This window comes from Myxocyprinus asiaticus, chromosome 8 (assembly GCF_019703515.2).
Source record: "Myxocyprinus asiaticus isolate MX2 ecotype Aquarium Trade chromosome 8, UBuf_Myxa_2, whole genome shotgun sequence".
In the NCBI taxonomy this organism is placed as follows: domain Eukaryota; kingdom Metazoa; phylum Chordata; class Actinopteri; order Cypriniformes; family Catostomidae; genus Myxocyprinus; species Myxocyprinus asiaticus.
In genome coordinates this window covers 16,863,140-16,877,196 of record NC_059351.1, presented here as the reverse complement: position 1 = coordinate 16,877,196, position 14,057 = coordinate 16,863,140, and positions in this window count along the sequence as shown.

Below are 14,057 nucleotides of genomic sequence, written 5' to 3'. Positions count from 1 at the left end.
AAGATCTTATGCATAGGCTGCATTGAACCTGTTGTAATAGTTGTGTTTGAGTCCCTCAGTTGTACCAAGAGTCAAAAGCTCGATGTCAGCAATATATAGCCACTGTTGGGGAGAACTCAAATGTGCAGGAAAAAAAAGAACATGCAATGCCTGAAGGATTTTTCTCATGAACACTAGTGGGCAGCTTCACTGCTCAGAGCAAAGCAGGGACTATGCACAACCTTCACAAAAGACACAGTCAGTCACTGATCATCGAGGAAGCAACACACCATGTTAAGAACTAAGGGGATGTAAACTTTTAAACAGGATCATTTGTGTAAATTTAGTTATTTTGTTGTGAAATATATGTAAACATCTGTTATGTCAAATAGCTTCATCAGGGTGGTACTATATAAAACAAAAAATACAAAATGCAATTGATAAACATCTTGCAGATTCTGCAAGGGGGATGCGGATGTATGCACTCAACTGTAAATAGTGAAATTCTGAAATTGTTTCACTCTAGAAGTAAACTATGAACCACTATGCATTTTTGTTTACATAAAAATGTGGACTACATCCCCTTATTTCATGAAAATTAAATACGGTGTGTTAAGAGTTATTAGTTTAAATATTGTTTCTGGGGTTCATATAAATTTCCTCATGACAGGCCAAAGTTTATCTTAATACTCACCACTGAAAAGCAGTGTACTGCAATGCAAGGATATACTCGCCAACAATAATTTGGATGCTTTTTACTTACTGGTAGTCTTTCTGTAGTTCTTTAAGTGACTTTCATTGGATGCTTTTATCACAGTATTAATTAGGTCAAGATTGGGTTGTAAAATATTTTTCTGTACAGTCCTTTGTTACTGTGGTCTGAGTCAGTTTGATGTTTTAAAGCATGGATTTCTTGCTGTATGTCAACTTCAGCTCCACAGGTGTGGACAGGTCTTTTTAAAAATGAACCAATTTCATTTCCTTTGCCCAAAACATTCCATCTTATTCATTACTGCATTTCAATCCGGTAACACCATATAACTGTAATACGTTGAAAGTATCATCATATACTGTAAAACCTGTTCAAATGCATGCATCGTCACATTATCCTCCGATCCCTGTAACGAAAGGGAAAGTTTCACAGTTGTATGACTTAAAAGTTCATTTGCATCTTCAGTGAAGTTTTGCTGTGTGACTGTGTTTGATTTAGCTTGGGTTAGGGTTAAACTGTTTGTCAGTGTTGTATCCATGTATTATCATGGGGGATTTGCCATTGGGATAAATCTGTGTGTGGGTTAAAATTAATAGAATAATTTAATCGCAAAAATTCAGTGCATTAGTAGGACACAGATCATGACACTACAATAAATGTATTTTATTTATTGCAGTAAAAAAGGAAATACTATAAAAGTAGTTATCAAAAGAACAATTCATAGAACACATTTTATAACTATATACAATGATATCAGTTCCTGTATCTCTTCCTCTTTGGCTTCACAGGCATTGGCTCCCCACTGATGCCAACTTCATTATGAGGAACACTTCTCTCCACAGAAGGTCCACTGAAGATCTCTGTGATGCTGAATTGACCATCAGGCTGTAAGTTGGTGATCAGGGTGGGACCGTCCAGTGCATCCCATAAACGCTGCTTTATCTTCCATCCCAGTGACAGGTTGTAGCGTTGGAGGCGGTCAGATGAGGTACCAACCAAAGGATCCAGCACAAAGTGATAGATGTTCTTATACTCTGTTACAGTGTGACCCATAATCAGCAGAGGAGACTCCTGGAGCAGCGACCGGCTCATAGAGACTGTGTCTAGGGTGGACACAGAGGCAGAGAAGGGTCGTGGACAGAGGTTTGGAAGATCTGCAGCATTCTTGATGAAGCACTCGTCCAGAGGCCTTTCACATTCCTGTGGGCTCTTCCTCTTTACTGCAGTCTAGATCATGAAGGTAAAGTAATTTTAATAATAATATTCATATTCAAATATTACACCTAATTATATCTAAGATATTATCTTATAATAGCTAATATTCACTGTAAATGAATGGAAAATGTTCACTCACTCTAGTATTTTTGGACACACAACTGTACATGTGGTCCAGTCTGCTGCTGAGCACTTGTGAACAGACCTCTGTGCTCTCAGACTTGAGACTTGTGGGTGTTTTACTCTGTCTAGCTGGTAATCTCTCAGTCTTTTGGATGGAGCAATTCTTCCTCTGAGGCCATATCTCACAGTGACATTTCTAGTGTCCTACATAAAATAAAAAAATGCTGTAAGTGTTTGTAGCACTAAATAGTATTTTGTTGCTAACTTTTCTAAAGAAAATATCAATTTCATAAATCAAGTCTTAATAGTGATTAATTTTTAATGTCTTAATACTTTTCCATGATGATGAACATGCAGAGGATGTTTTGATGATGATTTCAAGAGCAATTTGTCTCAATGATCATGAAAGTTTGGTGCGATCTGGTTGCCTTTGACAGTGTTGTAAAAAATGTGTTTTAACACAGATTGACCAATAGAATAATAAGGTCAATTTGAATGTAAACAAACTGAAGTTAATCAAATTGCATCCTACTCAATTTGAATGTAAACACATGGTACTATGATGACTTTAGGCAAAATTACATTCAGTTTAGATGAGTTTACTGTGTTAAAATGAAAAATACAATGCCTATTTTGTTATTGCTTTTTTTATTCCATTATTTACTAGACTGTTTTGAGAGCCCAAATGCTGAGCTAATTATGAAATAATATAATTAAAAATCTCTGGTAAGAATCACTTTACCTCGGTGTTGAGAGAGCTGCTTTTATGAATGTTAAACATGAAAGGCACATTTTCTCCTTCCAGCTCAGTGGTTTTGTTCTCAGTAATGCTAATTTATCTAATTTATCTCACATTTATCTGAAATCATTTAGCCATTTAAAGGTATTTACTAATACTGACATTGCAGAACAGGCGGCACAGTGGCTCAGTGGGTCACTGTCGCCTCACAGCATGAAGGTCACTGGTTCAAGTCCTGGCTCAACCTGAGCCTTTCTCTGTGGAGTTTCCAAGTTCTCCCTGAGTTTGCAAGGTCTTCCTACGGGTTGCTCAGGTTTCCCCCACAGTCCAAACTCCAAAGACATGTAAGTCAAGTGAATTGGAGACTCTAAATTGCCCATTCGTGTGAGTGAGAGTGTGAATGTGTTTGTCTGTGTGTGTTAGCCCTGTGATGGACTGGCCACCTGTCCAGGGTGTTACCCTGCCTTCAGCCCGAGACAGCTGGGATAGGCTCCAGCTCGACCATGCATTAACAGTAATACATCATTATGTTGTCATATTTTTCTCAACTTGTGTTTCTCAAAAATGGTTTCCACCAATCTCTTGCTGGGCTCTTTTCAGCTTAATACATGTCTAAAAAGAAGGTTAAAGAACTAAAATAAAACATGATGAGGGTGACTAGGACAATTAATATATGTAAAATTTGCTTAAAAATATCAATAAAAAAAAATTAACTTCATATGTTATTCAACTTTAAAAATGGTTTATTAGATGCTCTAGCAAAACGGCTAAGAAACAAAAAGCAGATTTATTTAATTTTATTTAAATTTATGCCATTATAAATCAGGTCAAGCTAAGCTGGTTGTCTTGCCAGTTGGAAGCCAATTCACTACTGTCCTTGATATCTCAACAGTCATATATATATATATATATATATATATATATATATATATATATGACTTGAGTGTGTTCAAGATTTTAAAACCTACACTTTTAGATGTCCTCCTGCATGTGAACTTCAGCACCACAGATTTGGATAGCTCACTTAAAAAAATTAGCCAAATCCTTTTCGGAGTTGCTTTGCATTGCTAAAACAAACAACCAAAGATAAGTACTGGTGCTGTACTCAGATCAGTGTTTCTGTTTGAAGAAATATCATGGTTTTTAGGATTGTCAGGATGTGCCACAATTTAAACACAAACATGTGTCCTGCCTATGTAAAACGACTCTAACTAATGAAACATATATTAAAAGAGCATCACACTTTCTATTTGGTCTACTGAATGCCCAAGTTTATAGTTATGCCATAATTCCAGATTAAGTTATTTCTGTTGCAGTGGCGACTGGTGCTTATAAAAAGTGTGTGATGTACAGACTACTGTTTATTGCATTTGTAATGTTGCTCCATAAATCTACTCAGACTGCTTCTCAAAAAGATACATTTAAGGAAAATTATCAGGTAAGATCAACAAGCTTTTGCAACAAAATATGGAAAATATAAGATTATGAAAGCTTGTAATGATCGGCCTCTCGTCCGGGTTACACAAACTAAAATGAGGATCCTGATTGAACTGAGTGAGTGTGCTTATGTGAAAATAAAAGAGAGACAAAAGAGAAATACAAGCTGAAGGTGTATTTACAAAAGTATAAACAACAGACAATAAACACTTGACAATATTAAAACATATCCACAGGCTGTTAAAATGAACACAGAGTATATACAGATTTTTAGAATTTACGAAGTACAGTCTTTTGTGTTTTAGTGTCTGAAGTACCAGAGATAGCTCACCAGTGTATTTACAGTCCGATAGAGTTTGTGAAGGAGGTGACCATAATCCACAGTGCGAATGGTCTTGGCAAAGGTAAGTAAATCCACAGGGTATAATCCACAGAAGTACTCCAGAGTCCAAGCATATCCATCACTTTGTGTTGGTTCTGGTGGACTACGCAATGCGATATCCGGAAGCAGTGCCTCTACACAACATTTCAGCACATAGTGTTGTGGAGGCACTCTTCAGAATAATCTCCCGAGTGGGGATTCTGAAAGAAATCCTCACTGATCAAAGCACTACTTTTGTCATGTACACTATGCAAACTGTACGAATTATTGGGTATTAAATCAATTCGGACAAGCGTGTACCACCCGCAAATTTATGGCTTGGTCGAACGGTTTAATCTAACCTTGAAGAATATGATTCATAAGTTCATGCATGAAGATGCTCGGAATTGGGATAAGTGCCTTGAACCCCTGTTATTTGCGGTTCAAGAGGTCCCACAAGCCTCCACGCGGTTCTCACCATTTGAATTGTATGGGCGTAAGCCTCGCGGTGTCTTAGTCGTCATGAGGGAAAATGGCATGGAGTCGGTGGCAGACCGGACGATGCCCGGCCTGAGTTGGGCAGTGGGGGTATGTGGAGGTGAGGGCGTGGCCGAGGGCCGTGCTTTGGAGAGTGAAGCAGGGTAGCTGAGTGGAAAATGATTGCCACCTGTGCTTAACACCTGTCTTGTGTTTCAGTGAGGAGTGATTGGGGATTTTAAGGAGCAGCGGCAGTCGGGTGAGAGATCCCAGCTGAGAAGCATTCGTGTGTGTTGGCTGATGGCGTGTGCTTACCTGCCTTATTTGAGTTTGAATTGAAGCTACTCCGTTGTGCTGTTAAGCAAACAAGTTTTTGGTTTTGTTTAATAAAAAGTGACATTCCTGAGTGGAATCGCCATCTCCCACTTCCTCATTCCTTTGAACTTATTACAGGTGTATTCACAAAAGTATAAACAACAGACAACAAACACTTCACAATATTAAAATGTATCCACAGATTGTTAAAATGAACACAGAGTATATACAGATTTTAAGTACATACGAAGAACAGTCTTTTGTGTTGTTTTAGTGTCAGAAGTCCCAAAGTTAGCTCACCAGTGTATTTACAATCTGATAAGGTTTGTGAAGGAGGTGACCATATTCCACAGTGCGAATAGTCTTGGCAAAGGTAAGTAAATCCACAGGGTATAATCCACAGAAGTACTCCAGAGTCCAAGCATATCCCAGGGATAGGTAATACCACTTAGCCTTCCCTAACGTGCCATGTTGGCTCCTTTTTATCCAGTCCTGCTCACTTCCTTCCTGTCATGTGACTTCTCAGGTTGTTGCACAGTTCTTAAAGAGATACCATGTAATTTTAAAAGAGATTATTTTAAAACACTGACAACAATAAAACATTATTTTGTACATAGTATAAAATGTTAAAACATATCCCTATGTGGCTATGTTACAAGCTGAAATAAATGTTTTGTTAGATTGCAAATAACTGCGTGTGTATCTCCAAGCTGCCGAACACACTGAGCTCGACAGATGGATCTTATCTGGATGAGGTGACCATCTAACTATCATCTGTAGTTTGTTTCTTAATGCATTATACCAAAGTCTTTCTAGCAAGTCAGTCCACTGCCGGCCATCTTTGGAACACTCTCGGGAGGCTGTTTCCAGTCGTACCAGTGCAGCTCCTATCTACTTTGAAGGTGGAACACTGAAATTTAAAAAAAACGGTTGGTCAAGATTATGATCAAAGAACATTTCAAATCAGCAATTAAATTTGATAAAATCGGAATCATAAATTGTGCTTCTTTACCTCATATTACACTAAAACATGCAATTTTCCCTGCTTGTCTAGCTAAGGCGCATGCACGTTAGCGAGTTGATTGACAGGCTATGTCTGTATCTAAATGGTGATTGGCTCTTTTACCTGTAAGGCGGGACTTCCTTTCCATATCCGTTGCGCTAGAGCTTCTTGGATGGGCGTTCCAATTTCTCTCATTCATTTAAATAGAAGTGGCCAATCTCTGCTAAATAGTCTCTGATTATACTCTTCTGTTGACCTATAATGCTGGCAAAACTGCATGGTTTCTCAATTCCCTCTCAGTTAATACAATGAATAGACAGGCGGAGTAGAATTGGAGGCGGAGCTTCAATGTTTTAGACAGGCGTCGACCTGATATGCTGTGGCCAAAAAAGTGACACAGAGCCTCATACACTACAATCCTGATATCCTTTTTAACAATCCTGAGGCCTCTGTTTTGAAACAGTCCAAAGACTTAGTGTATGTGTGTAACAAAAGTAGCCAAGACATTTTTCTAAGATATTTCTCTGTTATATCAAATATCTGTTCTGAAATAGTTTTACTTTAAAAGCAAGCTTTAAAACCGCTATGATTTAAAGGCATTTTTGTTTACAGAACAAAAAGGAATACTTAACCTGATTTCATAAAAATTACTTTGTGTGTTAAGCATTCATTATAATGAAATTACACACTTCAGCTTTAAGTTCTTTTAAGGTAATTTTGGTGGATTTTCTTTATCTCATTATTAATAAAGCTAAGCTAAGTGGAAAGGTAATTCACTGCAGTATTTGAGTGTCTGTTCAATCTTTCATTTTAACTTGATTTGAGTCAGTTCAAGGTTTTAATATCTAGACTTTTACACATTTACACCACAGATGTGGACAGCTCCTTATAAAATGGACCCAGTTCTTTCCCTCTGACTCATTTATTCTTGTGTCTCAATCCAGTAACACCATTTAATTGTAACACGATGACAAAATCAACTTATGCTGTAAAACCTGCTCATATAGATGTTCTTCATGCTATGGGCAGGGTTGGGGAGTAACGAAATTCATGTAACGGGATTATGTATTTAAAATACAAAATATAAGTAACTGTATTCCACTACAGTTACAATTTAAATCACTGGTATTTAGAATACAGTAACATTCAAAAAGTACTGTACTGGCAGAGTTTTTATTGTCAAAACAAGTGAAAAAATCTACCAGTGCTGAAGAAGTAATCCAAAGTATTTAGAATACGTTACTGACCTTGAGTAATTTAACGGAATAAGTTACAAATTACATTTTACAGCATGTATTCTGTAATGGTAGTGGAATACATTTCAAAAGTAACTCTCCTATCCCTGGCTATGGGTCACGTGATTCCAACTAGCTTAAGTCATCCCTCTCATGAGCGTGCGTCACAGAGATGTACGGAAGCGAATATTTGTAGTTAAAAAGTATATAAGTATTGTTTTGTTTCTAAAAATAATCAATCTTTTGGGTTCAGAAGAACTTTATTTGTCGACTGGAGTCGTGTGGATTATTTTGATGCACCCTAAATATGCATTTTGGACTGTCAAAAAATGGACTACATTCACTTGGATTTTTTAGAGGAGGAGGCCTGAAATGTAATGCTAAAAATCTTAAATTCTGTTTTGATGAAGAAAGAAACTCAGATACATCTTGGATGGCCTGAGGGTGAGTAAATTGTAATTTTTGGGTGAACTATTCCTTTAAAGGCTCTTTTGCTGCTTCAGTGACATATTCCTGTGTGATTGCTTTCTTCTTGTGTGCTGGTGATACGTTAATTGACCCTTTGCAAAGTTCCGCCCAATTTGGTTATGGTTGCTCGCTCTGACAAGCTCTTCAAAACTCCACACTGGAATTAATGAGAGATTGTCGTGAATGACGCAGGTTTTGGCAAAATGTTCTCATAAACGGAATGGATAATATTTTTATGTGGGCTGTTTTTGTGTTTTTTGTAAAATAAATTGTTAAACTACACAGTAATTTGATTTAAAACTGTGGAGACTGTGAATCAGAATCAAGGCAATCAATTATTAAAGTCACTTCAAAAGAGAAAAACTTCATTTAATAGCGATTACACATCTAATAACATTAGCGTAAGTTAACAGAGCTGTTGATAACGTCTTATAACACACTCATTTTTGATGCTGTGAACTGTTTGTTTACTATTGGTTTTACTATGAACTAAATCAATACATAAATTAATTAACATTCAGTTATTAGCTTAATTTACCTTGGAGCAAATGTAGGTGTCGTTGCAGATGGTATATGTTCATTTGGGAATGAGAGAATCCATGGGTTTATGGGTGATTTAAATTATATTGGACTTGCTGTTGGGATAAATGTGCATGTGGGTTAGAATGGATAGAATTATTTAATTACAATATTTGATGAATTAGTAGAGAAAGAACAAAATAAATTTATTGTAGTAAGAATGTTAAAGTTAATACCATAAAAGTAGTTAAAGAGAACAATTCATAAAACAAATTTCATAATTATATACAATGACATCAGTTCCTGCGTCTATTCCTCTTTGGCTGCACAGGCACTGGTTCCCCACTGATGTCCACTTTAATATGAGGAACACGTCTCTCTACAGAAAGTCCACTGAAGATCTCTGTGTTGCTGAATTGACCATCAGCTTGTAAGTTGGTGATCAGGGTCGGACAGTCCAGTGCATCCCATAAACGCTGCTTTATCTTCCGCCCCAGTGACAGGTTGTAGAGTTGGAGGCGGCTAGATGATGTACCAACCAAAGGATCCAGCACAGAGTGATAAATGTTCTTATACTCTGTTACAGTGTGACCCAGCATCAGCAGAGGAGCCTCCTGGAACAGCAGCCGGCTCATGGAGACTGTGTCTGGGATGGACACAGAGGCAGAGAAGGGTCGTGGACAGAGGTCTGGAAGATCTGCAGCATTCTTGATGAAGCGCTCGTTCAGAGGCCTTTCACACTCCTGTGGACTCTTCCTCTTTACTGCAGTCTAGATCATGAAGGTAAAGTCATTTGAAAAATAATATTCATGTTCATATATGACACCTAATTAGATCTGAGATATTATAAATAGCTAATATTCACTGTAAACGAATGGAAAGCATTCACTCACTCTAGTATTTTTGGACACACAACTGTACATGTGGTCCAGTCTGCTGCTGAGCACTTGTGAACAGACCTCTGTGCTCTCAGACTTGAGACTTGTGGGTGTTTTCACTCTGTCTTGCAGGTAATCTCTCAGTCTCGTGGATGGAGAAATTGTTCCTCTGAGGTCATATCTCACAGTAACATTTCTAGTGTCCTACATAAAAAAAATAAACAATAATAATAATAATAATAATAATAATAATAATAATAATAATAAAATGCTATAAGTGTTTGTAGCACTAAATAGTATTTTCTGCTAAATAAAAAAATAAAAAATACAAATATTTCATAAATCAAATATCAATAGTGATTCATTTACTTTCTTCATGACGGTGAACATGCAGCAAATGTGATTGTTGTTGAAATTGTAACAGTTTTGATGATGAATTCAAGAGCAGTTTGTCTCGGTGATCATGAAGGTTTAGTGTGATCTGGTTTGATCTGGTTGCCTTTGACAGTGTGGTAAAAAATTTGTTTTAACACAGATTGACCAATAGAATGATAAGATCAATTTGAATGTAAACAATTTGAAGGTAAACAAATTGCAGCCCAGTCAATTTGAATGTAAACAACATAGTTCCATGATGACTTTAGGCAGAATTACATTCAGTTTAGAATAATTAACTGTGTTAAAATGCAATATACATTGCCTATTTCTTTTTTTATAATTTTATTCCATTAGTATTTACTATATTGTTTTGAGAGCCCAAATGCTGAGCTAATTATGAAATAATAACATTAAAAATCTCTGGTAAGAATAACATTACAGTACATCAGTATGGAGAGATCTACTTTTATGGAAGGGTTTAACATATTTAAAAAAAATATACTATATTTTTTTTTTTCACCTCAATGGTTTCATTCTCAAGTATTTGAGAGTTTGCCATTTTATCTCACATCCTTAAAATAATTTAGTAATTTCAAGTTACTAATACTGACACTGCAAAACATCTAATAAGTTATGTGTATGTTTTCCAAACCATCTGTGTTTTTAATTTGAGACTAAAAGGATTAACAGTAATACTTCTCATGATTATTTTGTTTGTACCACAAGTTGAAAAAAGAAGGGTTTCCTAAAACATTCAGAAAAAGTAGGGATGGAATGATACAATTTTTCTCTTCTGACCGTTTCTTCAGTATCGACCGATACCAATCCCGATCCGATACTGGTGTTGTTTTTTTATTAATAAATTTAGAACATCTATAATTCACTGTGTGGAACTGATTGGGGAACTCTTTGTGTAAAGAAACATAATCCTCTAACAATATATTACTTCATTATAAATTAGGAAAATAAAAAACAATTACATAAGAAAAAAAAAATATTGTTAACTAGTCTGCAGGATGCAGCACCAAAAATAACATTAATTCCAGTGAAAGTATTCAGTAGAAAAGAAGACAGTTCTCTTTAAACATTTTAACTTGTAGCTGGATGTGTAAATGGTTTTAGATCTCTCTCTCTCTCTCTCTCTCTCTCTCTCTCTCTCTCTCTCTCTCTCTCTCTCTCTCCCTCTGTTATTTATTTATTTATTTCATTTTAGTTTTATTAGTATATCAATCCACTTTTCAATCACACAGTAATTTTTGGAACCCAATTTGTTTTTATTGCAATTTGTAATAATAATAATAATAATAATTTACTATACATTGGTAATACATTCATTTGTAATTTCTTATGGCTTTTATTTTGAAAGTCCGGAGCTGAGCGCTCCAGGAAGTCTGTGTTTCAGTGTTTGTTTATAGGCTAATTCACAGTAGTGTAATCCACTTCTCATTCAACATCTGTTAAAATCAGAATCAGATTTATTCACCATATACATTTACATGTATTAGGAATTCTTCTTGGTGTTTGGTCACAGCAAAATACATTCAGCACTCACATCTCAGACAACACAACACAATTATATAATATACAGATTTACAAATAAACAAATACAAATGTTGCACCTATTATACAAATATTACACCCTTACACACCAGCGAAAATGAAAGGCTCAGTTATCATTTTGAGGTAGAAAAAGCAGTTGGATACAATTCTGAGTGCGTTAAAGGTAATGGAGCAATTGTGATATATAATAAATAATGTCAATGATATATAATTTGTGAAAAACGTATATAGTGCATGATGTTTGTTACTGGCAGGACAACATATTAGTGACTATTGACTGCTGCCTAGCCAGCATGGTTAATAACAGAAATTGCCAGTGGAAAAAAGCTGTTTCGATCGATGGTGTGCAGTTTTTGTTATCAGGGAGCATAATCACTTTCCTGATGGGAGTTTTTGAAACCGATAATTAGCAGGGTGGGATGTGTCACTGATGATTTTATCTGCTCTCTTTATCCTGGCAGTGTACAGGTCTTCAAGTGGTGGCAGACTACAGCCAATGATTTTCTCAGCGGACTTGATAGTCTGTTGCAGCTTCCTCTTTTCTCTGGAGGAGGCCGCACCAAACCAGATAGAAATGGCAGACGTGAGGATGCTTTCTATAGTGGCAATATAGAATTGCACCAGTATAGTCTGGGGTGGACGGAACTTTGCCAACTGCCGTAAGAAATACATCCTTTGCTAAGCTTTCTTGTTGATGGTTGATGTATGCATTTTCCATTCGAGATCCCGTGCGATCATAGTTCCCAGAAGAGCAAATATAAGAGAGGTGAGAGGACACAAACATGTAGCGCTCCAATGCTGAGTGACCGGGTTTCAGAAACGTTCTGACCAATTCTCACAAACTGCTTCCAGTCAGAGAGGAAGTTTGTGATCCACATGCAGATGGAGCCAGGTACTTGCAAAGTGATGAGTTTCTCTTGTAGATGATCAGGAACAATGGTATTAAAGACCGAGCTGAAATCTAAAAAAAGCATCCTGGCATATGTGTTTGGAGAGTCTAATACAAGGTGAAGCCCAATATTAACTGCATCATCTACAGATCTATTGCTTCTGTAGGCAAATTGCAGAGGGTCCAGAAAATCCTGAGTACTGGATTTGAGAAATCACATCACCAGTCTTTCACAGGTCTACATGATAACAGCGGTAAGAGCTATTGGTCTGGAATCATTTAGACCAGTTATCTTTGTTTTTTGTTTTTTTTGGAATTGGGACGATGACCGATGTCTTGAAGCATGCTGGAACAGTATTCAGCTTCAATGACTAGTTGAATATGGCCGTAAGGATAGGGGACAGCTGATCAGCATTTCATCAGCAGTGTTTGAGTGTTCCAGGTGCAACCGAGTCAGGGCCAGCAGCTTTCTTTGCATTTAGTTTTTTTAGTTGTCTTCTCACTTCTTGTTCTGTGATGATGAACAGAGGGGAGACAACGCTGGCTGAGTAGGTGACAAATTAGGCACCTGATGGGCCAACTGTCTCTCAAATCTGCAGCAGAACTTGTTAAGCTGGTAAGGAAGATGGGGGTCGTCAGTACAGAGGTGGCTTTTCTTTTTGTATTTCGTAATGGTCTGAAGACTCTTCCAGACTAAGGAGGGATCATTAGCAGAAAGTTGTTGATTCAGCTTAGAGTATTGCTGTTTGGCTACTTTGATAGCTTTCTCAAACTTGAGTTTTGCCTTCTTGAACTCCTCCTTGTCTCCTGTCCTGAAAGCCTTTTCCTTTTTCTTGCGCATCTGTCTGAGCTCTGCATTGAACCAAGGTTTGTTGTTGGAAAAGCAGGTGATGATTTTAGTGGGGATACAGTTTTCCTGCCAGAAGCTGATGTAGGATGTGATTATGTCTGTATATTCATCCATACTGTGGGTACATGATTTAAACATATCCCAGTCTGTGGCACTGAGGCACTGTTGTAATTCTTCAATTGCTTCAGTAGTCCATGTCTTTATGGTTCTTTTCCTAGACTTCACTGCTTTCAGTTTCTGTCTGTATGCAGGAATGAGTTGGATCATAGTGTGATCAGACAGTCCAAGAGGGTCACGGCAGTGGCATGGTATGCATTCTTGATTGGACTATAGCAGTGGTCCAGAGTTTTTCCCTCTCTGGTGGCACATTTAATGTGCTAATGGAATGAGTGGAGATCCAGACTTAAAGTTATATGGTTGAAATCACCCATTAGAATTATTACAGAGCCCGGATATACTTTTTCAATCTCTGATACCATGTCTGCTAATTCTTGTTGTGTCTGATAAGCATTAGCCAGAGGCGGAATATAAATCCCAGCTAGTATAACAGATGTAAATTCATGGGGTGAGTAAAAGGGGTTGCATTTGAGAAACATTACCTCCATATTGACGGAGCATATTTTTGAAATTACAGATATGTCTTTCCACCAACCTTGATTGATGTAGAAGCACACAGCATCTCCTTTTTTCTTGTTGCAAAGATCAGGGACTCGATCCGCTCTGTATAGTTGAAATCCTGGTAATTCCACTATAGCGTCGGGGATCGCATCGTTCAGCGATGTCTCCGTGAAGCAGTAAACTAAAGTCAGTAAAAAGTCCTTTTTAGTGCTTGCAAGGATTTTGAATTCGTCAATCTCGTTACAGACTGAGTGCACGTTATACAGGAATATTCCCGGGAGTGGAGATCGCAGACCTCTCT